We start from the raw sequence: 24,411 nt of genomic DNA on the forward strand, positions 1-24,411 counted from the left end.
GGCTTTTTACAGTTTTTCTATTCCCAATTAGCCGTTTAAGTGTACTTATTGAAAGTAGTAATTCTTTCATAGGCCGCCCTTTCTTAGTATTTGACGTTCCTTATATTGCGGTATGAGGCTTCGCAGTAGGTTGCAAACATTCATCACCCATGACTGTCCCCAATTGAGCTCAGAAGCTCAATGTCTATCATGACCTCTCTTTTAGAATGTCCAAGAGCAAGCAAACTATTCCTCCAGGAGAGGGCGCCAACAGACTACTAAAGAGATCATCATTACTCAAAGAAAACCCCAAAAACCAATGCATGATAGGAATAAACAGGTAACTTTCTTTGGAGTGGAAGCGGAGAGATCGCACCAGATGCCAATTCTAGATGTTATCACACCTGTGGTCACTGCAGCAGCAGGTGAATCCACTTTGTCCAAAAGGGATCTATTCCATTCAATTGCAAATGATCTAGATAAGACAGAGAACTGCAGCACGGGGACATAGCCGAGTTGGTCAGGTTGAGTGGTGATGAGTTTGCTATTTGGATGAATAAAGAAAGTCAAAAGTGTGAAAGATAAAAAACAAAAGGAGGAAGTGTGAAAAGTGAATGGGCCAAATTGAGGTGCATATGAAGACGTATGCTTTCTTCCAATTCATTAAATCGGGCTAATATGAATCAGGTGAATTGAGTTCTGCTTTTGGAAACTGGGTTAAGAAGGGGTGCACCGTTCCTGGAGGTACTGCAATACCAGGTCAATGCGTGGAGTGGACAGAGCAAGCTCTTTTTCCATCTCCCTGTTCTAAAAATCCATTTAATATATGGTCCCCAGATAGGGGACGTATCAGATATTAAACTGATAAGAACAGATACTACACTTGATCTTAGCCAAAAGGCCGAGAAGCGATAACCAGAATTGGTTTGGGCCTCGAGTGGCACCCTGGCCTATGCCGGACACATCTTAGGGAGAGAGAGCGAGAGGGAGACAAACCCACGCCTACACAAGACATTTTGTCACCCAAGCCAACCCTTGAAAAGGCTGCTTTGCAGAGCCAAAACAAGAAGAATGGTGCGTTTTGCAGCCGCCGCCCACTGCAATGAATCTGAATAACTCCTCCTTTAGGGCGCAAGCAACTCCCCTCCCCCTTGCAGTCTTTCCAATTCACGATACAAAAAGACGGACAGGACAGGTTGCCTGACTTTCCGTCACTGCCACCCTTTGCCATCCTTACCCGTAGAAAGCCCTTTCATCATCCCCAAACCCTAATCTTTTCCCTTTCCTTCCCAGCCCCCAAACCCTGCCCTCTGTACCTTTCTCACCACCCGCTTCCCTTCTCCTGTCATCCCCCTACCACCCGGGAAAAAAAGAGATTGCCCCCTCCTTCCACTAGCCCACCCTCCCACCCAAAGAACAACTTCTTCTGCGCAGCTTGTTTTCTAGGCAGCAGCGCTATTGTGATGTCATCGGGGGGCATTGTGACAAGCCGCCAGTGTTCCGTCTCTTCATGTTGTGCACAGTTCAAACGGAAAATACATCAACAGGCAGACTACAGAAAAGCTTACTATCAAAGGTTAGAGGGGGGCTTTCTCAGAGGGCTTTTTACAGTTTTTCTATTCCCAATTAGCCGTTTAAGTGTACTTATTGAAAGTAGTAATTCTTTCATAGGCCGCCCTTTCTTAGTATTTGACGTTCCTTATATTGCGGTATGAGGCTTCGCAGTAGGTTGCAAACATTCATCACCCATGACTGTCCCCAATTGAGCTCAGAAGCTCAATGTCTATCATGACCTCTCTTTTAGAATGTCCAAGAGCAAGCAAACTATTCCTCCAGGAGAGGGCGCCAACAGACTACTAAAGAGATCATCATTACTCAAAGAAAACCCCAAAAACCAATGCATGATAGGAATAAACAGGTAACTTTCTTTGGAGTGGAAGCGGAGAGATCGCACCAGATGCCAATTCTAGATGTTATCACACCTGTGGTCACTGCAGCAGCAGGTGAATCCACTTTGTCCAAAAGGGATCTATTCCATTCAATTGCAAATGATCTAGATAAGACAGAGAACTGCAGCACGGGGACATAGCCGAGTTGGTCAGGTTGAGTGGTGATGAGTTTGCTATTTGGATGAATAAAGAAAGTCAAAAGTGTGAAAGATAAAAAACAAAAGGAGGAAGTGTGAAAAGTGAATGGGCCAAATTGAGGTGCATATGAAGACGTATGCTTTCTTCCAATTCATTAAATCGGGCTAATATGAATCAGGTGAATTGAGTTCTGCTTTTGGAAACTGGGTTAAGAAGGGGTGCACCGTTCCTGGAGGTACTGCAATACCAGGTCAATGCGTGGAGTGGACAGAGCAAGCTCTTTTTCCATCTCCCTGTTCTAAAAATCCATTTAATATATGGTCCCCAGATAGGGGACGTATCAGATATTAAACTGATAAGAACAGATACTACACTTGATCTTAGCCAAAAGGCCGAGAAGCGATAACCAGAATTGGTTTGGGCCTCGAGTGGCACCCTGGCCTATGCCGGACACATCTTAGGGAGAGAGAGCGAGAGGGAGACAAACCCACGCCTACACAAGACATTTTGTCACCCAAGCCAACCCTTGAAAAGGCTGCTTTGCAGAGCCAAAACAAGAAGAATGGTGCGTTTTGCAGCCGCCGCCCACTGCAATGAATCTGAATAACTCCTCCTTTAGGGCGCAAGCAACTCCCCTCCCCCTTGCAGTCTTTCCAATTCACGATACAAAAAGACGGACAGGACAGGTTGCCTGACTTTCCGTCACTGCCACCCTTTGCCATCCTTACCCGTAGAAAGCCCTTTCATCATCCCCAAACCCTAATCTTTTCCCTTTCCTTCCCAGCCCCCAAACCCTGCCCTCTGTACCTTTCTCACCACCCGCTTCCCTTCTCCTGTCATCCCCCTACCACCCGGGAAAAAAAGAGATTGCCCCCTCCTTCCACTAGCCCACCCTCCCACCCAAAGAACAACTTCTTCTGCGCAGCTTGTTTTCTAGGCAGCAGCGCTATTGTGATGTCATCGGGGGGCATTGTGACAAGCCGCCAGTGTTCCGTCTCTTCATGTTGTGCACAGTTCAAACGGAAAATACATCAACAGGCAGACTACAGAAAAGCTTACTATCAAAGGTTAGAGGGGGGCTTTCTCAGAGGGCTTTTTACAGTTTTTCTATTCCCAATTAGCCGTTTAAGTGTACTTATTGAAAGTAGTAATTCTTTCATAGGCCGCCCTTTCTTAGTATTTGACGTTCCTTATATTGCGGTATGAGGCTTCGCAGTAGGTTGCAAACATTCATCACCCATGACTGTCCCCAATTGAGCTCAGAAGCTCAATGTCTATCATGACCTCTCTTTTAGAATGTCCAAGAGCAAGCAAACTATTCCTCCAGGAGAGGGCGCCAACAGACTACTAAAGAGATCATCATTACTCAAAGAAAACCCCAAAAACCAATGCATGATAGGAATAAACAGGTAACTTTCTTTGGAGTGGAAGCGGAGAGATCGCACCAGATGCCAATTCTAGATGTTATCACACCTGTGGTCACTGCAGCAGCAGGTGAATCCACTTTGTCCAAAAGGGATCTATTCCATTCAATTGCAAATGATCTAGATAAGACAGAGAACTGCAGCACGGGGACATAGCCGAGTTGGTCAGGTTGAGTGGTGATGAGTTTGCTATTTGGATGAATAAAGAAAGTCAAAAGTGTGAAAGATAAAAAACAAAAGGAGGAAGTGTGAAAAGTGAATGGGCCAAATTGAGGTGCATATGAAGACGTATGCTTTCTTCCAATTCATTAAATCGGGCTAATATGAATCAGGTGAATTGAGTTCTGCTTTTGGAAACTGGGTTAAGAAGGGGTGCACCGTTCCTGGAGGTACTGCAATACCAGGTCAATGCGTGGAGTGGACAGAGCAAGCTCTTTTTCCATCTCCCTGTTCTAAAAATCCATTTAATATATGGTCCCCAGATAGGGGACGTATCAGATATTAAACTGATAAGAACAGATACTACACTTGATCTTAGCCAAAAGGCCGAGAAGCGATAACCAGAATTGGTTTGGGCCTCGAGTGGCACCCTGGCCTATGCCGGACACATCTTAGGGAGAGAGAGCGAGAGGGAGACAAACCCACGCCTACACAAGACATTTTGTCACCCAAGCCAACCCTTGAAAAGGCTGCTTTGCAGAGCCAAAACAAGAAGAATGGTGCGTTTTGCAGCCGCCGCCCACTGCAATGAATCTGAATAACTCCTCCTTTAGGGCGCAAGCAACTCCCCTCCCCCTTGCAGTCTTTCCAATTCACGATACAAAAAGACGGACAGGACAGGTTGCCTGACTTTCCGTCACTGCCACCCTTTGCCATCCTTACCCGTAGAAAGCCCTTTCATCATCCCCAAACCCTAATCTTTTCCCTTTCCTTCCCAGCCCCCAAACCCTGCCCTCTGTACCTTTCTCACCACCCGCTTCCCTTCTCCTGTCATCCCCCTACCACCCGGGAAAAAAAGAGATTGCCCCCTCCTTCCACTAGCCCACCCTCCCACCCAAAGAACAACTTCTTCTGCGCAGCTTGTTTTCTAGGCAGCAGCGCTATTGTGATGTCATCGGGGGGCATTGTGACAAGCCGCCAGTGTTCCGTCTCTTCATGTTGTGCACAGTTCAAACGGAAAATACATCAACAGGCAGACTACAGAAAAGCTTACTATCAAAGGTTAGAGGGGGGCTTTCTCAGAGGGCTTTTTACAGTTTTTCTATTCCCAATTAGCCGTTTAAGTGTACTTATTGAAAGTAGTAATTCTTTCATAGGCCGCCCTTTCTTAGTATTTGACGTTCCTTATATTGCGGTATGAGGCTTCGCAGTAGGTTGCAAACATTCATCACCCATGACTGTCCCCAATTGAGCTCAGAAGCTCAATGTCTATCATGACCTCTCTTTTAGAATGTCCAAGAGCAAGCAAACTATTCCTCCAGGAGAGGGCGCCAACAGACTACTAAAGAGATCATCATTACTCAAAGAAAACCCCAAAAACCAATGCATGATAGGAATAAACAGGTAACTTTCTTTGGAGTGGAAGCGGAGAGATCGCACCAGATGCCAATTCTAGATGTTATCACACCTGTGGTCACTGCAGCAGCAGGTGAATCCACTTTGTCCAAAAGGGATCTATTCCATTCAATTGCAAATGATCTAGATAAGACAGAGAACTGCAGCACGGGGACATAGCCGAGTTGGTCAGGTTGAGTGGTGATGAGTTTGCTATTTGGATGAATAAAGAAAGTCAAAAGTGTGAAAGATAAAAAACAAAAGGAGGAAGTGTGAAAAGTGAATGGGCCAAATTGAGGTGCATATGAAGACGTATGCTTTCTTCCAATTCATTAAATCGGGCTAATATGAATCAGGTGAATTGAGTTCTGCTTTTGGAAACTGGGTTAAGAAGGGGTGCACCGTTCCTGGAGGTACTGCAATACCAGGTCAATGCGTGGAGTGGACAGAGCAAGCTCTTTTTCCATCTCCCTGTTCTAAAAATCCATTTAATATATGGTCCCCAGATAGGGGACGTATCAGATATTAAACTGATAAGAACAGATACTACACTTGATCTTAGCCAAAAGGCCGAGAAGCGATAACCAGAATTGGTTTGGGCCTCGAGTGGCACCCTGGCCTATGCCGGACACATCTTAGGGAGAGAGAGCGAGAGGGAGACAAACCCACGCCTACACAAGACATTTTGTCACCCAAGCCAACCCTTGAAAAGGCTGCTTTGCAGAGCCAAAACAAGAAGAATGGTGCGTTTTGCAGCCGCCGCCCACTGCAATGAATCTGAATAACTCCTCCTTTAGGGCGCAAGCAACTCCCCTCCCCCTTGCAGTCTTTCCAATTCACGATACAAAAAGACGGACAGGACAGGTTGCCTGACTTTCCGTCACTGCCACCCTTTGCCATCCTTACCCGTAGAAAGCCCTTTCATCATCCCCAAACCCTAATCTTTTCCCTTTCCTTCCCAGCCCCCAAACCCTGCCCTCTGTACCTTTCTCACCACCCGCTTCCCTTCTCCTGTCATCCCCCTACCACCCGGGAAAAAAAGAGATTGCCCCCCTCCTTCCACTAGCCCACCCTCCCACCAAAGAACAACTTCTTCTGCGCAGCTTGTTTTCTAGGCAGCAGCGCTATTGTGATGTCATCGGGGGGCATTGTGACAAGCCGCCAGTGTTCCGTCTCTTCATGTTGTGCACAGTTCAAACGGAAAATACATCAACAGGCAGACTACAGAAAAGCTTACTATCAAAGGTTAGAGGGGGGCTTTCTCAGAGGGCTTTTTACAGTTTTTCTATTCCCAATTAGCCGTTTAAGTGTACTTATTGAAAGTAGTAATTCTTTCATAGGCCGCCCTTTCTTAGTATTTGACGTTCCTTATATTGCGGTATGAGGCTTCGCAGTAGGTTGCAAACATTCATCACCCATGACTGTCCCCAATTGAGCTCAGAAGCTCAATGTCTATCATGACCTCTCTTTTAGAATGTCCAAGAGCAAGCAAACTATTCCTCCAGGAGAGGGCGCCAACAGACTACTAAAGAGATCATCATTACTCAAAGAAAACCCCAAAAACCAATGCATGATAGGAATAAACAGGTAACTTTCTTTGGAGTGGAAGCGGAGAGATCGCACCAGATGCCAATTCTAGATGTTATCACACCTGTGGTCACTGCAGCAGCAGGTGAATCCACTTTGTCCAAAAGGGATCTATTCCATTCAATTGCAAATGATCTAGATAAGACAGAGAACTGCAGCACGGGGACATAGCCGAGTTGGTCAGGTTGAGTGGTGATGAGTTTGCTATTTGGATGAATAAAGAAAGTCAAAAGTGTGAAAGATAAAAAACAAAAGGAGGAAGTGTGAAAAGTGAATGGGCCAAATTGAGGTGCATATGAAGACGTATGCTTTCTTCCAATTCATTAAATCGGGCTAATATGAATCAGGTGAATTGAGTTCTGCTTTTGGAAACTGGGTTAAGAAGGGGTGCACCGTTCCTGGAGGTACTGCAATACCAGGTCAATGCGTGGAGTGGACAGAGCAAGCTCTTTTTCCATCTCCCTGTTCTAAAAATCCATTTAATATATGGTCCCCAGATAGGGGACGTATCAGATATTAAACTGATAAGAACAGATACTACACTTGATCTTAGCCAAAAGGCCGAGAAGCGATAACCAGAATTGGTTTGGGCCTCGAGTGGCACCCTGGCCTATGCCGGACACATCTTAGGGAGAGAGAGCGAGAGGGAGACAAACCCACGCCTACACAAGACATTTTGTCACCCAAGCCAACCCTTGAAAAGGCTGCTTTGCAGAGCCAAAACAAGAAGAATGGTGCGTTTTGCAGCCGCCGCCCACTGCAATGAATCTGAATAACTCCTCCTTTAGGGCGCAAGCAACTCCCCTCCCCCTTGCAGTCTTTCCAATTCACGATACAAAAAGACGGACAGGACAGGTTGCCTGACTTTCCGTCACTGCCACCCTTTGCCATCCTTACCCGTAGAAAGCCCTTTCATCATCCCCAAACCCTAATCTTTTCCCTTTCCTTCCCAGCCCCCAAACCCTGCCCTCTGTACCTTTCTCACCACCCGCTTCCCTTCTCCTGTCATCCCCCTACCACCCGGGAAAAAAAGAGATTGCCCCCTCCTTCCACTAGCCCACCCTCCCACCCAAAGAACAACTTCTTCTGCGCAGCTTGTTTTCTAGGCAGCAGCGCTATTGTGATGTCATCGGGGGGCATTGTGACAAGCCGCCAGTGTTCCGTCTCTTCATGTTGTGCACAGTTCAAACGGAAAATACATCAACAGGCAGACTACAGAAAAGCTTACTATCAAAGGTTAGAGGGGGGCTTTCTCAGAGGGCTTTTTACAGTTTTTCTATTCCCAATTAGCCGTTTAAGTGTACTTATTGAAAGTAGTAATTCTTTCATAGGCCGCCCTTTCTTAGTATTTGACGTTCCTTATATTGCGGTATGAGGCTTCGCAGTAGGTTGCAAACATTCATCACCCATGACTGTCCCCAATTGAGCTCAGAAGCTCAATGTCTATCATGACCTCTCTTTTAGAATGTCCAAGAGCAAGCAAACTATTCCTCCAGGAGAGGGCGCCAACAGACTACTAAAGAGATCATCATTACTCAAAGAAAACCCCAAAAACCAATGCATGATAGGAATAAACAGGTAACTTTCTTTGGAGTGGAAGCGGAGAGATCGCACCAGATGCCAATTCTAGATGTTATCACACCTGTGGTCACTGCAGCAGCAGGTGAATCCACTTTGTCCAAAAGGGATCTATTCCATTCAATTGCAAATGATCTAGATAAGACAGAGAACTGCAGCACGGGGACATAGCCGAGTTGGTCAGGTTGAGTGGTGATGAGTTTGCTATTTGGATGAATAAAGAAAGTCAAAAGTGTGAAAGATAAAAAACAAAAGGAGGAAGTGTGAAAAGTGAATGGGCCAAATTGAGGTGCATATGAAGACGTATGCTTTCTTCCAATTCATTAAATCGGGCTAATATGAATCAGGTGAATTGAGTTCTGCTTTTGGAAACTGGGTTAAGAAGGGGTGCACCGTTCCTGGAGGTACTGCAATACCAGGTCAATGCGTGGAGTGGACAGAGCAAGCTCTTTTTCCATCTCCCTGTTCTAAAAATCCATTTAATATATGGTCCCCAGATAGGGGACGTATCAGATATTAAACTGATAAGAACAGATACTACACTTGATCTTAGCCAAAAGGCCGAGAAGCGATAACCAGAATTGGTTTGGGCCTCGAGTGGCACCCTGGCCTATGCCGGACACATCTTAGGGAGAGAGAGCGAGAGGGAGACAAACCCACGCCTACACAAGACATTTTGTCACCCAAGCCAACCCTTGAAAAGGCTGCTTTGCAGAGCCAAAACAAGAAGAATGGTGCGTTTTGCAGCCGCCGCCCACTGCAATGAATCTGAATAACTCCTCCTTTAGGGCGCAAGCAACTCCCCTCCCCCTTGCAGTCTTTCCAATTCACGATACAAAAAGACGGACAGGACAGGTTGCCTGACTTTCCGTCACTGCCACCCTTTGCCATCCTTACCCGTAGAAAGCCCTTTCATCATCCCCAAACCCTAATCTTTTCCCTTTCCTTCCCAGCCCCCAAACCCTGCCCTCTGTACCTTTCTCACCACCCGCTTCCCTTCTCCTGTCATCCCCCTACCACCCGGGAAAAAAAGAGATTGCCCCCTCCTTCCACTAGCCCACCCTCCCACCCAAAGAACAACTTCTTCTGCGCAGCTTGTTTTCTAGGCAGCAGCGCTATTGTGATGTCATCGGGGGGCATTGTGACAAGCCGCCAGTGTTCCGTCTCTTCATGTTGTGCACAGTTCAAACGGAAAATACATCAACAGGCAGACTACAGAAAAGCTTACTATCAAAGGTTAGAGGGGGGCTTTCTCAGAGGGCTTTTTACAGTTTTTCTATTCCCAATTAGCCGTTTAAGTGTACTTATTGAAAGTAGTAATTCTTTCATAGGCCGCCCTTTCTTAGTATTTGACGTTCCTTATATTGCGGTATGAGGCTTCGCAGTAGGTTGCAAACATTCATCACCCATGACTGTCCCCAATTGAGCTCAGAAGCTCAATGTCTATCATGACCTCTCTTTTAGAATGTCCAAGAGCAAGCAAACTATTCCTCCAGGAGAGGGCGCCAACAGACTACTAAAGAGATCATCATTACTCAAAGAAAACCCCAAAAACCAATGCATGATAGGAATAAACAGGTAACTTTCTTTGGAGTGGAAGCGGAGAGATCGCACCAGATGCCAATTCTAGATGTTATCACACCTGTGGTCACTGCAGCAGCAGGTGAATCCACTTTGTCCAAAAGGGATCTATTCCATTCAATTGCAAATGATCTAGATAAGACAGAGAACTGCAGCACGGGGACATAGCCGAGTTGGTCAGGTTGAGTGGTGATGAGTTTGCTATTTGGATGAATAAAGAAAGTCAAAAGTGTGAAAGATAAAAAACAAAAGGAGGAAGTGTGAAAAGTGAATGGGCCAAATTGAGGTGCATATGAAGACGTATGCTTTCTTCCAATTCATTAAATCGGGCTAATATGAATCAGGTGAATTGAGTTCTGCTTTTGGAAACTGGGTTAAGAAGGGGTGCACCGTTCCTGGAGGTACTGCAATACCAGGTCAATGCGTGGAGTGGACAGAGCAAGCTCTTTTTCCATCTCCCTGTTCTAAAAATCCATTTAATATATGGTCCCCAGATAGGGGACGTATCAGATATTAAACTGATAAGAACAGATACTACACTTGATCTTAGCCAAAAGGCCGAGAAGCGATAACCAGAATTGGTTTGGGCCTCGAGTGGCACCCTGGCCTATGCCGGACACATCTTAGGGAGAGAGAGAGAGAGGGAGACAAACCCACGCCTACACAAGACATTTTGTCACCCAAGCCAACCCTTGAAAAGGCTGCTTTGCAGAGCCAAAACAAGAAGAATGGTGCGTTTTGCAGCCGCCGCCCACTGCAATGAATCTGAATAACTCCTCCTTTAGGGCGCAAGCAACTCCCCTCCCCCTTGCAGTCTTTCCAATTCACGATACAAAAAGACGGACAGGACAGGTTGCCTGACTTTCCGTCACTGCCACCCTTTGCCATCCTTACCCGTAGAAAGCCCTTTCATCATCCCCAAACCCTAATCTTTTCCCTTTCCTTCCCAGCCCCCAAACCCTGCCCTCTGTACCTTTCTCACCACCCGCTTCCCTTCTCCTGTCATCCCCCTACCACCCGGGAAAAAAAGAGATTGCCCCCTCCTTCCACTAGCCCACCCTCCCACCCAAAGAACAACTTCTTCTGCGCAGCTTGTTTTCTAGGCAGCAGCGCTATTGTGATGTCATCGGGGGGCATTGTGACAAGCCGCCAGTGTTCCGTCTCTTCATGTTGTGCACAGTTCAAACGGAAAATACATCAACAGGCAGACTACAGAAAAGCTTACTATCAAAGGTTAGAGGGGGGCTTTCTCAGAGGGCTTTTTACAGTTTTTCTATTCCCAATTAGCCGTTTAAGTGTACTTATTGAAAGTAGTAATTCTTTCATAGGCCGCCCTTTCTTAGTATTTGACGTTCCTTATATTGCGGTATGAGGCTTCGCAGTAGGTTGCAAACATTCATCACCCATGACTGTCCCCAATTGAGCTCAGAAGCTCAATGTCTATCATGACCTCTCTTTTAGAATGTCCAAGAGCAAGCAAACTATTCCTCCAGGAGAGGGCGCCAACAGACTACTAAAGAGATCATCATTACTCAAAGAAAACCCCAAAAACCAATGCATGATAGGAATAAACAGGTAACTTTCTTTGGAGTGGAAGCGGAGAGATCGCACCAGATGCCAATTCTAGATGTTATCACACCTGTGGTCACTGCAGCAGCAGGTGAATCCACTTTGTCCAAAAGGGATCTATTCCATTCAATTGCAAATGATCTAGATAAGACAGAGAACTGCAGCACGGGGACATAGCCGAGTTGGTCAGGTTGAGTGGTGATGAGTTTGCTATTTGGATGAATAAAGAAAGTCAAAAGTGTGAAAGATAAAAAACAAAAGGAGGAAGTGTGAAAAGTGAATGGGCCAAATTGAGGTGCATATGAAGACGTATGCTTTCTTCCAATTCATTAAATCGGGCTAATATGAATCAGGTGAATTGAGTTCTGCTTTTGGAAACTGGGTTAAGAAGGGGTGCACCGTTCCTGGAGGTACTGCAATACCAGGTCAATGCGTGGAGTGGACAGAGCAAGCTCTTTTTCCATCTCCCTGTTCTAAAAATCCATTTAATATATGGTCCCCAGATAGGGGACGTATCAGATATTAAACTGATAAGAACAGATACTACACTTGATCTTAGCCAAAAGGCCGAGAAGCGATAACCAGAATTGGTTTGGGCCTCGAGTGGCACCCTGGCCTATGCCGGACACATCTTAGGGAGAGAGAGCGAGAGGGAGACAAACCCACGCCTACACAAGACATTTTGTCACCCAAGCCAACCCTTGAAAAGGCTGCTTTGCAGAGCCAAAACAAGAAGAATGGTGCGTTTTGCAGCCGCCGCCCACTGCAATGAATCTGAATAACTCCTCCTTTAGGGCGCAAGCAACTCCCCTCCCCCTTGCAGTCTTTCCAATTCACGATACAAAAAGACGGACAGGACAGGTTGCCTGACTTTCCGTCACTGCCACCCTTTGCCATCCTTACCCGTAGAAAGCCCTTTCATCATCCCCAAACCCTAATCTTTTCCCTTTCCTTCCCAGCCCCCAAACCCTGCCCTCTGTACCTTTCTCACCACCCGCTTCCCTTCTCCTGTCATCCCCCTACCACCCGGGAAAAAAAGAGATTGCCCCCTCCTTCCACTAGCCCACCCTCCCACCCAAAGAACAACTTCTTCTGCGCAGCTTGTTTTCTAGGCAGCAGCGCTATTGTGATGTCATCGGGGGGCATTGTGACAAGCCGCCAGTGTTCCGTCTCTTCATGTTGTGCACAGTTCAAACGGAAAATACATCAACAGGCAGACTACAGAAAAGCTTACTATCAAAGGTTAGAGGGGGGCTTTCTCAGAGGGCTTTTTACAGTTTTTCTATTCCCAATTAGCCGTTTAAGTGTACTTATTGAAAGTAGTAATTCTTTCATAGGCCGCCCTTTCTTAGTATTTGACGTTCCTTATATTGCGGTATGAGGCTTCGCAGTAGGTTGCAAACATTCATCACCCATGACTGTCCCCAATTGAGCTCAGAAGCTCAATGTCTATCATGACCTCTCTTTTAGAATGTCCAAGAGCAAGCAAACTATTCCTCCAGGAGAGGGCGCCAACAGACTACTAAAGAGATCATCATTACTCAAAGAAAACCCCAAAAACCAATGCATGATAGGAATAAACAGGTAACTTTCTTTGGAGTGGAAGCGGAGAGATCGCACCAGATGCCAATTCTAGATGTTATCACACCTGTGGTCACTGCAGCAGCAGGTGAATCCACTTTGTCCAAAAGGGATCTATTCCATTCAATTGCAAATGATCTAGATAAGACAGAGAACTGCAGCACGGGGACATAGCCGAGTTGGTCAGGTTGAGTGGTGATGAGTTTGCTATTTGGATGAATAAAGAAAGTCAAAAGTGTGAAAGATAAAAAACAAAAGGAGGAAGTGTGAAAAGTGAATGGGCCAAATTGAGGTGCATATGAAGACGTATGCTTTCTTCCAATTCATTAAATCGGGCTAATATGAATCAGGTGAATTGAGTTCTGCTTTTGGAAACTGGGTTAAGAAGGGGTGCACCGTTCCTGGAGGTACTGCAATACCAGGTCAATGCGTGGAGTGGACAGAGCAAGCTCTTTTTCCATCTCCCTGTTCTAAAAATCCATTTAATATATGGTCCCCAGATAGGGGACGTATCAGATATTAAACTGATAAGAACAGATACTACACTTGATCTTAGCCAAAAGGCCGAGAAGCGATAACCAGAATTGGTTTGGGCCTCGAGTGGCACCCTGGCCTATGCCGGACACATCTTAGGGAGAGAGAGCGAGAGGGAGACAAACCCACGCCTACACAAGACATTTTGTCACCCAAGCCAACCCTTGAAAAGGCTGCTTTGCAGAGCCAAAACAAGAAGAATGGTGCGTTTTGCAGCCGCCGCCCACTGCAATGAATCTGAATAACTCCTCCTTTAGGGCGCAAGCAACTCCCCTCCCCCTTGCAGTCTTTCCAATTCACGATACAAAAAGACGGACAGGACAGGTTGCCTGACTTTCCGTCACTGCCACCCTTTGCCATCCTTACCCGTAGAAAGCCCTTTCATCATCCCCAAACCCTAATCTTTTCCCTTTCCTTCCCAGCCCCCAAACCCTGCCCTCTGTACCTTTCTCACCACCCGCTTCCCTTCTCCTGTCATCCCCCTACCACCCGGGAAAAAAAGAGATTGCCCCCTCCTTCCACTAGCCCACCCTCCCACCCAAAGAACAACTTCTTCTGCGCAGCTTGTTTTCTAGGCAGCAGCGCTATTGTGATGTCATCGGGGGGCATTGTGACAAGCCGCCAGTGTTCCGTCTCTTCATGTTGTGCACAGTTCAAACGGAAAATACATCAACAGGCAGACTACAGAAAAGCTTACTATCAAAGGTTAGAGGGGGGCTTTCTCAGAGGGCTTTTTACAGTTTTTCTATTCCCAATTAGCCGTTTAAGTGTACTTATTGAAAGTAGTAATTCTTTCATAGGCCGCCCTTTCTTAGTATTTGACGTTCCTTATATTGCGGTATGAGGCTTCGCAGTAGGTTGCAAACATTCATCACCCATGACTGTCCCCAATTGAGCTCAGAAGCTCAATGTCTATCATGACCTCTCTTTTAGAATGTCCAAGAGCAAGCAAACTATTCCTCCAGGAGAGGGCGCCAACAGACTACTAAAGAGATCATCATTACTCAAAGAAAACCCCAAAAACCAATGCATGATAGGAATAAACAGGTAACTTTCTTTGGAGTGGAAGCGGAGAGATCGCACCAGATGCCAATTCTAGATGTTATCACACCTGTGGTCACTGCAGCAGCAGGTGAATCCACTTTGTCCAAAAGGGATCTATTCCATTCAATTGCAAATGATCTAGATAAGACAGAGAACTGCAGCACGGGGACATAGCCGAGTTGGTCAGGTTGAGTGGTGATGAGTTTGCTATTTGGATGAATAAAGAAAGTCAAAAGTGTGAAAGATAAAAAACAAAAGGAGGAAGTGTGAAAAGTGAATGGGCCAAATTGAGGTGCATATGAAGACGTATGCTTTCTTCCAATTCATTAAATCGGGCTAATATGAATCAGGTGAATTGAGTTCTGCTTTTGGAAACTGGGTTAAGAAGGGGTGCACCGTTCCTGGAGGTACTGCAATACCAGGTCAATGCGTGGAGTGGACAGAGCAAGCTCTTTTTCCATCTCCCTGTTCTAAAAATCCATTTAATATATGGTCCCCAGATAGGGGACGTATCAGATATTAAACTGATAAGAACAGATACTACACTTGATCTTAGCCAAAAGGCCGAGAAGCGATAACCAGAATTGGTTTGGGCCTCGAGTGGCACCCTGGCCTATGCCGGACACATCTTAGGGAGAGAGAGCGAGAGGGAGACAAACCCACGCCTACACAAGACATTTTGTCACCCAAGCCAACCCTTGAAAAGGCTGCTTTGCAGAGCCAAAACAAGAAGAATGGTGCGTTTTGCAGCCGCCGCCCACTGCAATGAATCTGAATAACTCCTCCTTTAGGGCGCAAGCAACTCCCCTCCCCCTTGCAGTCTTTCCAATTCACGATACAAAAAGACGGACAGGACAGGTTGCCTGACTTTCCGTCACTGCCACCCTTTGCCATCCTTACCCGTAGAAAGCCCTTTCATCATCCCCAAACCCTAATCTTTTCCCTTTCCTTCCCAGCCCCCAAACCCTGCCCTCTGTACCTTTCTCACCACCCGCTTCCCTTCTCCTGTCATCCCCCTACCACCCGGGAAAAAAAGAGATTGCCCCCTCCTTCCACTAGCCCACCCTCCCACCCAAAGAACAACTTCTTCTGCGCAGCTTGTTTTCTAGGCAGCAGCGCTATTGTGATGTCATCGGGGGGCATTGTGACAAGCCGCCAGTGTTCCGTCTCTTCATGTTGTGCACAGTTCAAACGGAAAATACATCAACAGGCAGACTACAGAAAAGCTTACTATCAAAGGTTAGAGGGGGGCTTTCTCAGAGGGCTTTTTACAGTTTTTCTATTCCCAATTAGCCGTTTAAGTGTACTTATTGAAAGTAGTAATTCTTTCATAGGCCGCCCTTTCTTAGTATTTGACGTTCCTTATATTGCGGTATGAGGCTTCGCAGTAGGTTGCAAACATTCATCACCCATGACTGTCCCCAATTGAGCTCAGAAGCTCAATGTCTATCATGACCTCTCTTTTAGAATGTCCAAGAGCAAGCAAACTATTCCTCCAGGAGAGGGCGCCAACAGACTACTAAAGAGATCATCATTACTCAAAGAAAACCCCAAAAACCAATGCATGATAGGAATAAACAGGTAACTTTCTTTGGAGTGGAAGCGGAGAGATCGCACCAGATGCCAATTCTAGATGTTATCACACCTGTGGTCACTGCAGCAGCAGGTGAATCCACTTTGTCCAAAAGGGATCTATTCCATTCAATTGCAAATGATCTAGATAAGACAGAGAACTGCAGCACGGGGACATAGCCGAGTTGGTCAGGTTGAGTGGTGATGAGTTTGCTATTTGGATGAATAAAGAAAGTCAAAAGTGTGAAAGATAAAAAACAAAAGGAGGAAGTGTGAAAAGTGAATGGGCCAAATTGAGGTGCATATGAAGACGTATGCTTTCTTCCAATTCATTAAATCGGGCTAATATGAATCAGGTGAATTGAGTTCTGCTTTTGGAAACTGGGTTAAGAAGGGGTGCACCGTTCCTGGAGGTACTGCAATACCAGGTCAATGCGTGGAGTGGACAGAGCAAGCTCTTTTTCCATCTCCCTGTTCTAAAAATCCATTTAATATATGGTCCCCAGATAGGGGACGTATCAGATATTAAACTGATAAGAACAGATACTACACTTGATCTTAGCCAAAAGGCCGAGAAGCGATAACCAGAATTGGTTTGGGCCTCGAGTGGCACCCTGGCCTATGCCGGACACATCTTAGGGAGAGAGAGCGAGAGGGAGACAAACCCACGCCTACACAAGACATTTTGTCACCCAAGCCAACCCTTGAAAAGGCTGCTTTGCAGAGCCAAAACAAGAAGAATGGTGCGTTTTGCAGCCGCCGCCCACTGCAATGAATCTGAATAACTCCTCCTTTAGGGCGCAAGCAACTCCCCTCCCCCTTGCAGTCTTTCCAATTCACGATACAAAAAGACGGACAGGACAGGTTGCCTGACTTTCCGTCACTGCCACCCTTTGCCATCCTTACCCGTAGAAAGCCCTTTCATCATCCCCAAACCCTAATCTTTTCCCTTTCCTTCCCAGCCCCCAAACCCTGCCCTCTGTACCTTTCTCACCACCCGCTTCCCTTCTCCTGTCATCCCCCTACCACCCGGGAAAAAAAGAGATTGCCCCCTCCTTCCACTAGCCCACCCTCCCACCCAAAGAACAACTTCTTCTGCGCAGCTTGTTTTCTAGGCAGCAGCGCTATTGTGATGTCATCGGGGGGCATTGTGACAAGCCGCCAGTGTTCCGTCTCTTCATGTTGTGCACAGTTCAAACGGAAAATACATCAACAGGCAGACTACAGAAAAGCTTACTATCAAAGGTTAGAGGGGGGCTTTCTCAGAGGGCTTTTTACAGTTTTTCTATTCCCAATTAGCCGTTTAAGTGTACTTATTGAAAGTAGTAATTCTTTCATAGGCCGCCCTTTCTTAGTATTTGACGTTCCTTATATTGCGGTATGAGGCTTCGCAGTAGGTTGCAAACATTCATCACCCATGACTGTCCCCAATTGAGCTCAGAAGCTCAATGTCTATCATGACCTCTCTTTTAGAATGTCCAAGAGCAAGCAAACTATTCCTCCAGGAGAGGGCGCCAACAGACTACTAAAGAGATCATCATTACTCAAAGAAAACCCCAAAAACCAATGCATGATAGGAATAAACAGGTAACTTTCTTTGGAGTGGAAGCGGAGAGATCGCACCAGATGCCAATTCTAGATGTTATCACACCTGTGGTCACTGCAGCAGCAGGTGAATCCACTTTGTCCAAAAGGGATCTATTCCATTCAATTGCAAATGATCTAGATAAGACAGAGAACTGCAGCACGGGGACATAGCCGAGTTGGTCAGGTTGAGTGGTGATGAGTTTGCTATTTGGATGAATAAAGAAAGTCAAAAGTGTGAAAGATAAAAAACAAAAGGAGGAAGTGTGAAAAGTGAATGGGCCAAATTGAGGTGCATATGAAGACGTATGCTTTCTTCCAATTCATTAAATCGGGCTAATATGAATCAGGTGAATTGAGTTCTGCTTTTGGAAACTGGGTTAAGAAGGGGTGCACCGTTCCTGGAGGTACTGCAATACCAGGTCAATGCGTGGAGTGGACAGAGCAAGCTCTTTTTCCATCTCCCTGTTCTAAAAATCCATTTAATATATGGTCCCCAGATAGGGGACGTATCAGATATTAAACTGATAAGAACAGATACTACACTTGATCTTAGCCAAAAGGCCGAGAAGCGATAACCAGAATTGGTTTGGGCCTCGAGTGGCACCCTGGCCTATGCCGGACACATCTTAGGGAGAGAGAGCGAGAGGGAGACAAACCCACGCCTACACAAGACATTTTGTCACCCAAGCCAACCCTTGAAAAGGCTGCTTTGCAGAGCCAAAACAAGAAGAATGGTGCGTTTTGCAGCCGCCGCCCACTGCAATGAATCTGAATAACTCCTCCTTTAGGGCGCAAGCAACTCCCCTCCCCCTTGCAGTCTTTCCAATTCACGATACAAAAAGACGGACAGGACAGGTTGCCTGACTTTCCGTCACTGCCACCCTTTGCCATCCTTACCCGTAGAAAGCCCTTTCATCATCCCCAAACCCTAATCTTTTCCCTTTCCTTCCCAGCCCCCAAACCCTGCCCTCTGTACCTTTCTCACCACCCGCTTCCCTTCTCCTGTCATCCCCCTACCACCCGGGAAAAAAAGAGATTGCCCCCTCCTTCCACTAGCCCACCCTCCCACCCAAAGAACAACTTCTTCTGCGCAGCTTGTTTTCTAGGCAGCAGCGCTATTGTGATGTCATCGGGGGGCATTGTGACAAGCCGCCAGTGTTCCGTCTCTTCATGTTGTGCACAGTTCAAACGGAAAATACATCAACAGGCAGACTACAGAAAAGCTTACTATCAAAGGTTAGAGGGGGGCTTTCTCAGAGGGCTTTTTACAGTTTTTCTATTCCCAATTAGCCGTTTAAGTGTACTTATTGAAAGTAGTAATTCTTTCATAGGCCGCCCTTTCTTAGTATTTGACGTTCCTTATATTGCGGTATGAGGCTTCGCAGTAGGTTGCAAACATTCATCACCCATGACTGTCCCCAATTGAGCTCAGAAGCTCAATGTCTATCATGACCTCTCTTTTAGAATGTCCAAGAGCAAGCAAACTATTCCTCCAGGAGAGGGCGCCAACAGACTACTAAAGAGATCATCATTACTCAAAGAAAACCCCAAAAACCAATGCATGATAGGAATAAACAGGTAACTTTCTTTGGAGTGGAAGCGGAGAGATCGCACCAGATGCCAATTCTAGATGTTATCACACCTGTGGTCACTGCAGCAGCAGGTGAATCCACTTTGTCCAAAAGGGATCTATTCCATTCAATTGCAAATGATCTAGATAAGACAGAGAACTGCAGCACGGGGACATAGCCGAGTTGGTCAGGTTGAGTGGTGATGAGTTTGCTATTTGGATGAATAAAGAAAGTCAAAAGTGTGAAAGATAAAAAACAAAAGGAGGAAGTGTGAAAAGTGAATGGGCCAAATTGAGGTGCATATGAAGACGTATGCTTTCTTCCAATTCATTAAATCGGGCTAATATGAATCAGGTGAATTGAGTTCTGCTTTTGGAAACTGGGTTAAGAAGGGGTGCACCGTTCCTGGAGGTACTGCAATACCAGGTCAATGCGTGGAGTGGACAGAGCAAGCTCTTTTTCCATCTCCCTGTTCTAAAAATCCATTTAATATATGGTCCCCAGATAGGGGACGTATCAGATATTAAACTGATAAGAACAGATACTACACTTGATCTTAGCCAAAAGGCCGAGAAGCGATAACCAGAATTGGTTTGGGCCTCGAGTGGCACCCTGGCCTATGCCGGACACATCTTAGGGAGAGAGAGCGAGAGGGAGACAAACCCACGCCTACACAAGACATTTTGTCACCCAAGCCAACCCTTGAAAAGGCTGCTTTGCAGAGCCAAAACAAGAAGAATGGTGCGTTTTGCAGCCGCCGCCCACTGCAATGAATCTGAATAACTCCTCCTTTAGGGCGCAAGCAACTCCCCTCCCCCTTGCAGTCTTTCCAATTCACGATACAAAAAGACGGACAGGACAGGTTGCCTGACTTTCCGTCACTGCCACCCTTTGCCATCCTTACCCGTAGAAAGCCCTTTCATCATCCCCAAACCCTAATCTTTTCCCTTTCCTTCCCAGCCCCCAAACCCTGCCCTCTGTACCTTTCTCACCACCCGCTTCCCTTCTCCTGTCATCCCCCTACCACCCGGGAAAAAAAGAGATTGCCCCCTCCTTCCACTAGCCCACCCTCCCACCCAAAGAACAACTTCTTCTGCGCAGCTTGTTTTCTAGGCAGCAGCGCTATTGTGATGTCATCGGGGGGCATTGTGACAAGCCGCCAGTGTTCCGTCTCTTCATGTTGTGCACAGTTCAAACGGAAAATACATCAACAGGCAGACTACAGAAAAGCTTACTATCAAAGGTTAGAGGGGGGCTTTCTCAGAGGGCTTTTTACAGTTTTTCTATTCCCAATTAGCCGTTTAAGTGTACTTATTGAAAGTAGTAATTCTTTCATAGGCCGCCCTTTCTTAGTATTTGACGTTCCTTATATTGCGGTATGAGGCTTCGCAGTAGGTTGCAAACATTCATCACCCATGACTGTCCCCAATTGAGCTCAGAAGCTCAATGTCTATCATGACCTCTCTTTTAGAATGTCCAAGAGCAAGCAAACTATTCCTCCAGGAGAGGGCGCCAACAGACTACTAAAGAGATCATCATTACTCAAAGAAAACCCCAAAAACCAATGCATGATAGGAATAAACAGGTAACTTTCTTTGGAGTGGAAGCGGAGAGATCGCACCAGATGCCAATTCTAGATGTTATCACACCTGTGGTCACTGCAGCAGCAGGTGAATCCACTTTGTCCAAAAGGGATCTATTCCATTCAATTGCAAATGATCTAGATAAGACAGAGAACTGCAGCACGGGGACATAGCCGAGTTGGTCAGGTTGAGTGGTGATGAGTTTGCTATTTGGATGAATAAAGAAAGTCAAAAGTGTGAAAGATAAAAAACAAAAGGAGGAAGTGTGAAAAGTGAATGGGCCAAATTGAGGTGCATATGAAGACGTATGCTTTCTTCCAATTCATTAAATCGGGCTAATATGAATCAGGTGAATTGAGTTCTGCTTTTGGAAACTGGGTTAAGAAGGGGTGCACCGTTCCTGGAGGTACTGCAATACCAGGTCAATGCGTGGAGTGGACAGAGCAAGCTCTTTTTCCATCTCCCTGTTCTAAAAATCCATTTAATATATGGTCCCCAGATAGGGGACGTATCAGATATTAAACTGATAAGAACAGATACTACACTTGATCTTAGCCAAAAGGCCGAGAAGCGATAACCAGAATTGGTTTGGGCCTCGAGTGGCACCCTGGCCTATGCCGGACACATCTTAGGGAGAGAGAGCGAGAGGGAGACAAACCCACGCCTACACAAGACATTTTGTCACCCAAGCCAACCCTTGAAAAGGCTGCTTTGCAGAGCCAAAACAAGAAGAATGGTGCGTTTTGCAGCCGCCGCCCACTGCAATGAATCTGAATAACTCCTCCTTTAGGGCGCAAGCAACTCCCCTCCCCCTTGCAGTCTTTCCAATTCACGATACAAAAAGACGGACAGGACAGGTTGCCTGACTTTCCGTCACTGCCACCCTTTGCCATCCTTACCCGTAGAAAGCCCTTTCATCATCCCCAAACCCTAATCTTTTCCCTTTCCTTCCCAGCCCCCAAACCCTGCCCTCTGTACCTTTCTCACCACCCGCTTCCCTTCTCCTGTCATCCCCCTACCACCCGGGAAAAAAAGAGATTGCCCCCTCCTTCCACTAGCCCACCCTCCCACCCAAAGAACAACTTCTTCTGCGCAGCTTGTTTTCTAGGCAGCAGCGCTATTGTGATGTCATCGGGGGGCATTGTGACAAGCCGCCAGTGTTCCGTCTCTTCATGTTGTGCACAGTTCAAACGGAAAATACATCAACAGGCAGACTACAGAAAAGCTTACTATCAAAGGTTAGAGGGGGGCTTTCTCAGAGGGCTTTTTACAGTTTTTCTATTCCCAATTAGCCGTTTAAGTGTACTTATTGAAAGTAGTAATTCTTTCATAGGCCGCCCTTTCTTAGTATTTGACGTTCCTTATATTGCGGTATGAGGCTTCGCAGTAGGTTGCAAACATTCATCACCCATGACTGTCCCCAATTGAGCTCAGAAGCTCAATGTCTATCATGACCTCTCTTTTAGAATGTCCAAGAGCAAGCAAACTATTCCTCCAGGAGAGGGCGCCAACAGACTACTAAAGAGATCATCATTACTCAAAGAAAACCCCAAAAACCAATGCATGATAGGAATAAACAGGTAACTTTCTTTGGAGTGGAAGCGGAGAGATCGCACCAGATGCCAATTCTAGATGTTATCACACCTGTGGTCACTGCAGCAGCAGGTGAATCCACTTTGTCCAAAAGGGATCTATTCCATTCAATTGCAAATGATCTAGATAAGACAGAGAACTGCAGCACGGGGACATAGCCGAGTTGGTCAGGTTGAGTGGTGATGAGTTTGCTATTTGGATGAATAAAGAAAGTCAAAAGTGTGAAAGATAAAAAACAAAAGGAGGAAGTGTGAAAAGTGAATGGGCCAAATTGAGGTGCATATGAAGACGTATGCTTTCTTCCAATTCATTAAATCGGGCTAATATGAATCAGGTGAATTGAGTTCTGCTTTTGGAAACTGGGTTAAGAAGGGGTGCACCGTTCCTGGAGGTACTGCAATACCAGGTCAATGCGTGGAGTGGACAGAGCAAGCTCTTTTTCCATCTCCCTGTTCTAAAAATCCATTTAATATATGGTCCCCAGATAGGGGACGTATCAGATATTAAACTGATAAGAACAGATTTTGATTTAATGAAGCTTTCCAAAGCACCGCAAAAAATGCATGACCGAAGTCACACCAAAAACAGTGCAAAGGCTAGGATTCGTGTGGACCCCTCCGTGAGGAGAGGGTCCCCAAAAATCAACCCCGTCCCTCCGAGCCAGAAGGCCACAGCAAGGGTCAGGGATCTTCGGTGCTCCCCCAAGCCGAAGCCTGGTTGAGCCTTGTCGTTGCTCCCAGCGTCCACCCAGGCATCTTACCCAAGTGGAGTAGAGAGCTACTAGTTGTTGGTTTCGCAGCCGAAACTGCCCGGACCGTCAACCGGTGTTGGTTTCTCAGCCCAAGGCTAACCGGACCTCCAACCGGGTGTTGGTTTCTCAGCCGAAGCTGACCCGGACCTCCAACCGGGTGTTGGTTTCTCAGCCGAAGCTGACCCAGACCTCCAACCGGGTGTTGGTTTCTCAGCCGAAGCTGACCCGGACCTCCAACCGGGTGTTGGTTTCTCAGCCCAAAGCTGAACGGACCTCCGACCATGATTATAAAAATTTTCCTTCCTAGCCAGAAGGCCGGGATAGAGCAATATGCTCAGAAAGTATGAAAGGGCAAGGTACGGTGTGCTACAGAGCCCAAGGCTCACCGGGGTCCCAAGCCAGCAAGCTCAGACTCACTCCAGGGTCGTCAGTCCTGGGGCACATTGCACCATAGCCCCCACACTTACTCAGTCTAATAGCCTCAATCCTGGTAGGGCCATGTTTTCCTCTAGATGAATATACTATACATTAAGAGTACTAGCAAGCGCAACCTTCCAGTGTGCATTGCATCTGCCGAGCCTCACAGATACTACACTTGATCTTAGCCAAAAGGCCGAGAAGCGATAACCAGAATTGGTTTGGGCCTCGAGTGGCACCCTGGCCTATGCCGGACACATCTTAGGGAGAGAGAGCGAGAGGGAGACAAACCCACGCCTACACAAGACATTTTGTCACCCAAGCCAACCCTTGAAAAGGCTGCTTTGCAGAGCCAAAACAAGAAGAATGGTGCGTTTTGCAGCCGCCGCCCACTGCAATGAATCTGAATAACTCCTCCTTTAGGGCGCAAGCAACTCCCCTCCCCCTTGCAGTCTTTCCAATTCACGATACAAAAAGACGGACAGGACAGGTTGCCTGACTTTCCGTCACTGCCACCCTTTGCCATCCTTACCCGTAGAAAGCCCTTTCATCATCCCCAAACCCTAATCTTTTCCCTTTCCTTCCCAGCCCCCAAACCCTGCCCTCTGTACCTTTCTCACCACCCGCTTCCCTTCTCCTGTCATCCCCCTACCACCCGGGAAAAAAAGAGATTGCCCCCTCCTTCCACTAGCCCACCCTCCCACCCAAAGAACAACTTCTTCTGCGCAGCTTGTTTTCTAGGCAGCAGCGCTATTGTGATGTCATCGGGGGGCATTGTGACAAGCCGCCAGTGTTCCGTCTCTTCATGTTGTGCACAGT

The 24,411-nt window shown here is 46.6% G+C and overlaps 15 non-coding genes and 1 pseudogene across 15 annotated transcripts; all 16 read right to left on the bottom strand.

Annotated features, from left to right (window-relative positions):
* Positions 1–701: 701 nt before the first annotated feature.
* LOC142285789 (U2 spliceosomal RNA) lies at positions 702–892 on the bottom strand. The gene has a single exon (XR_012747123.1). It is a non-coding gene; the product is annotated as a U2 spliceosomal RNA (small nuclear RNA).
* A 1,387-nt stretch (positions 893–2,279) lies between these two features.
* Positions 2,280–2,470, bottom strand: LOC142285791 (U2 spliceosomal RNA). The gene has a single exon (XR_012747124.1). It is a non-coding gene; the product is annotated as a U2 spliceosomal RNA (small nuclear RNA).
* A 1,387-nt stretch (positions 2,471–3,857) lies between these two features.
* LOC142285792 (U2 spliceosomal RNA) lies at positions 3,858–4,048 on the bottom strand. The gene has a single exon (XR_012747125.1). It is a non-coding gene; the product is annotated as a U2 spliceosomal RNA (small nuclear RNA).
* A 1,387-nt stretch (positions 4,049–5,435) lies between these two features.
* On the bottom strand, positions 5,436–5,626 carry LOC142285793 (U2 spliceosomal RNA). The gene has a single exon (XR_012747126.1). It is a non-coding gene; the product is annotated as a U2 spliceosomal RNA (small nuclear RNA).
* Positions 5,627–7,013: 1,387 nt separating this feature from the next.
* Positions 7,014–7,204, bottom strand: LOC142285794 (U2 spliceosomal RNA). The gene has a single exon (XR_012747127.1). It is a non-coding gene; the product is annotated as a U2 spliceosomal RNA (small nuclear RNA).
* Positions 7,205–8,591: 1,387 nt separating this feature from the next.
* Positions 8,592–8,782, bottom strand: LOC142285795 (U2 spliceosomal RNA). Its single transcript, XR_012747128.1, has one exon. It is a non-coding gene; the product is annotated as a U2 spliceosomal RNA (small nuclear RNA).
* A 1,387-nt stretch (positions 8,783–10,169) lies between these two features.
* Positions 10,170–10,360, bottom strand: LOC142285796 (U2 spliceosomal RNA). The gene has a single exon (XR_012747129.1). It is a non-coding gene; the product is annotated as a U2 spliceosomal RNA (small nuclear RNA).
* A 1,387-nt stretch (positions 10,361–11,747) lies between these two features.
* On the bottom strand, positions 11,748–11,938 carry LOC142285797 (U2 spliceosomal RNA). Its single transcript, XR_012747130.1, has one exon. It is a non-coding gene; the product is annotated as a U2 spliceosomal RNA (small nuclear RNA).
* Positions 11,939–13,325: 1,387 nt separating this feature from the next.
* Positions 13,326–13,516, bottom strand: LOC142285798 (U2 spliceosomal RNA). The gene has a single exon (XR_012747131.1). It is a non-coding gene; the product is annotated as a U2 spliceosomal RNA (small nuclear RNA).
* Positions 13,517–14,903: 1,387 nt separating this feature from the next.
* On the bottom strand, positions 14,904–15,094 carry LOC142285800 (U2 spliceosomal RNA). Its single transcript, XR_012747133.1, has one exon. It is a non-coding gene; the product is annotated as a U2 spliceosomal RNA (small nuclear RNA).
* Positions 15,095–16,481: 1,387 nt separating this feature from the next.
* LOC142285801 (U2 spliceosomal RNA) lies at positions 16,482–16,672 on the bottom strand. The gene has a single exon (XR_012747134.1). It is a non-coding gene; the product is annotated as a U2 spliceosomal RNA (small nuclear RNA).
* Positions 16,673–18,059: 1,387 nt separating this feature from the next.
* LOC142285802 (U2 spliceosomal RNA) lies at positions 18,060–18,250 on the bottom strand. Its single transcript, XR_012747135.1, has one exon. It is a non-coding gene; the product is annotated as a U2 spliceosomal RNA (small nuclear RNA).
* Positions 18,251–19,637: 1,387 nt separating this feature from the next.
* Positions 19,638–19,828, bottom strand: LOC142285803 (U2 spliceosomal RNA). The gene has a single exon (XR_012747136.1). It is a non-coding gene; the product is annotated as a U2 spliceosomal RNA (small nuclear RNA).
* A 1,387-nt stretch (positions 19,829–21,215) lies between these two features.
* On the bottom strand, positions 21,216–21,406 carry LOC142285804 (U2 spliceosomal RNA). Its single transcript, XR_012747137.1, has one exon. It is a non-coding gene; the product is annotated as a U2 spliceosomal RNA (small nuclear RNA).
* A 1,387-nt stretch (positions 21,407–22,793) lies between these two features.
* Positions 22,794–22,989, bottom strand: LOC142285824 (U2 spliceosomal RNA). Its single transcript, XR_012747153.1, has one exon. It is a non-coding gene; the product is annotated as a U2 spliceosomal RNA (small nuclear RNA).
* A 684-nt stretch (positions 22,990–23,673) lies between these two features.
* On the bottom strand, positions 23,674–23,800 carry LOC142285833 (U2 spliceosomal RNA; annotated as a pseudogene).
* Between the last annotated feature and the right edge of the window lie 611 nt (positions 23,801–24,411).

The sequence above is a fragment of the Anomaloglossus baeobatrachus genome, unplaced genomic scaffold (assembly GCF_048569485.1).
Source record: "Anomaloglossus baeobatrachus isolate aAnoBae1 unplaced genomic scaffold, aAnoBae1.hap1 Scaffold_622, whole genome shotgun sequence".
Classification (NCBI taxonomy): domain Eukaryota; kingdom Metazoa; phylum Chordata; class Amphibia; order Anura; family Aromobatidae; genus Anomaloglossus; species Anomaloglossus baeobatrachus.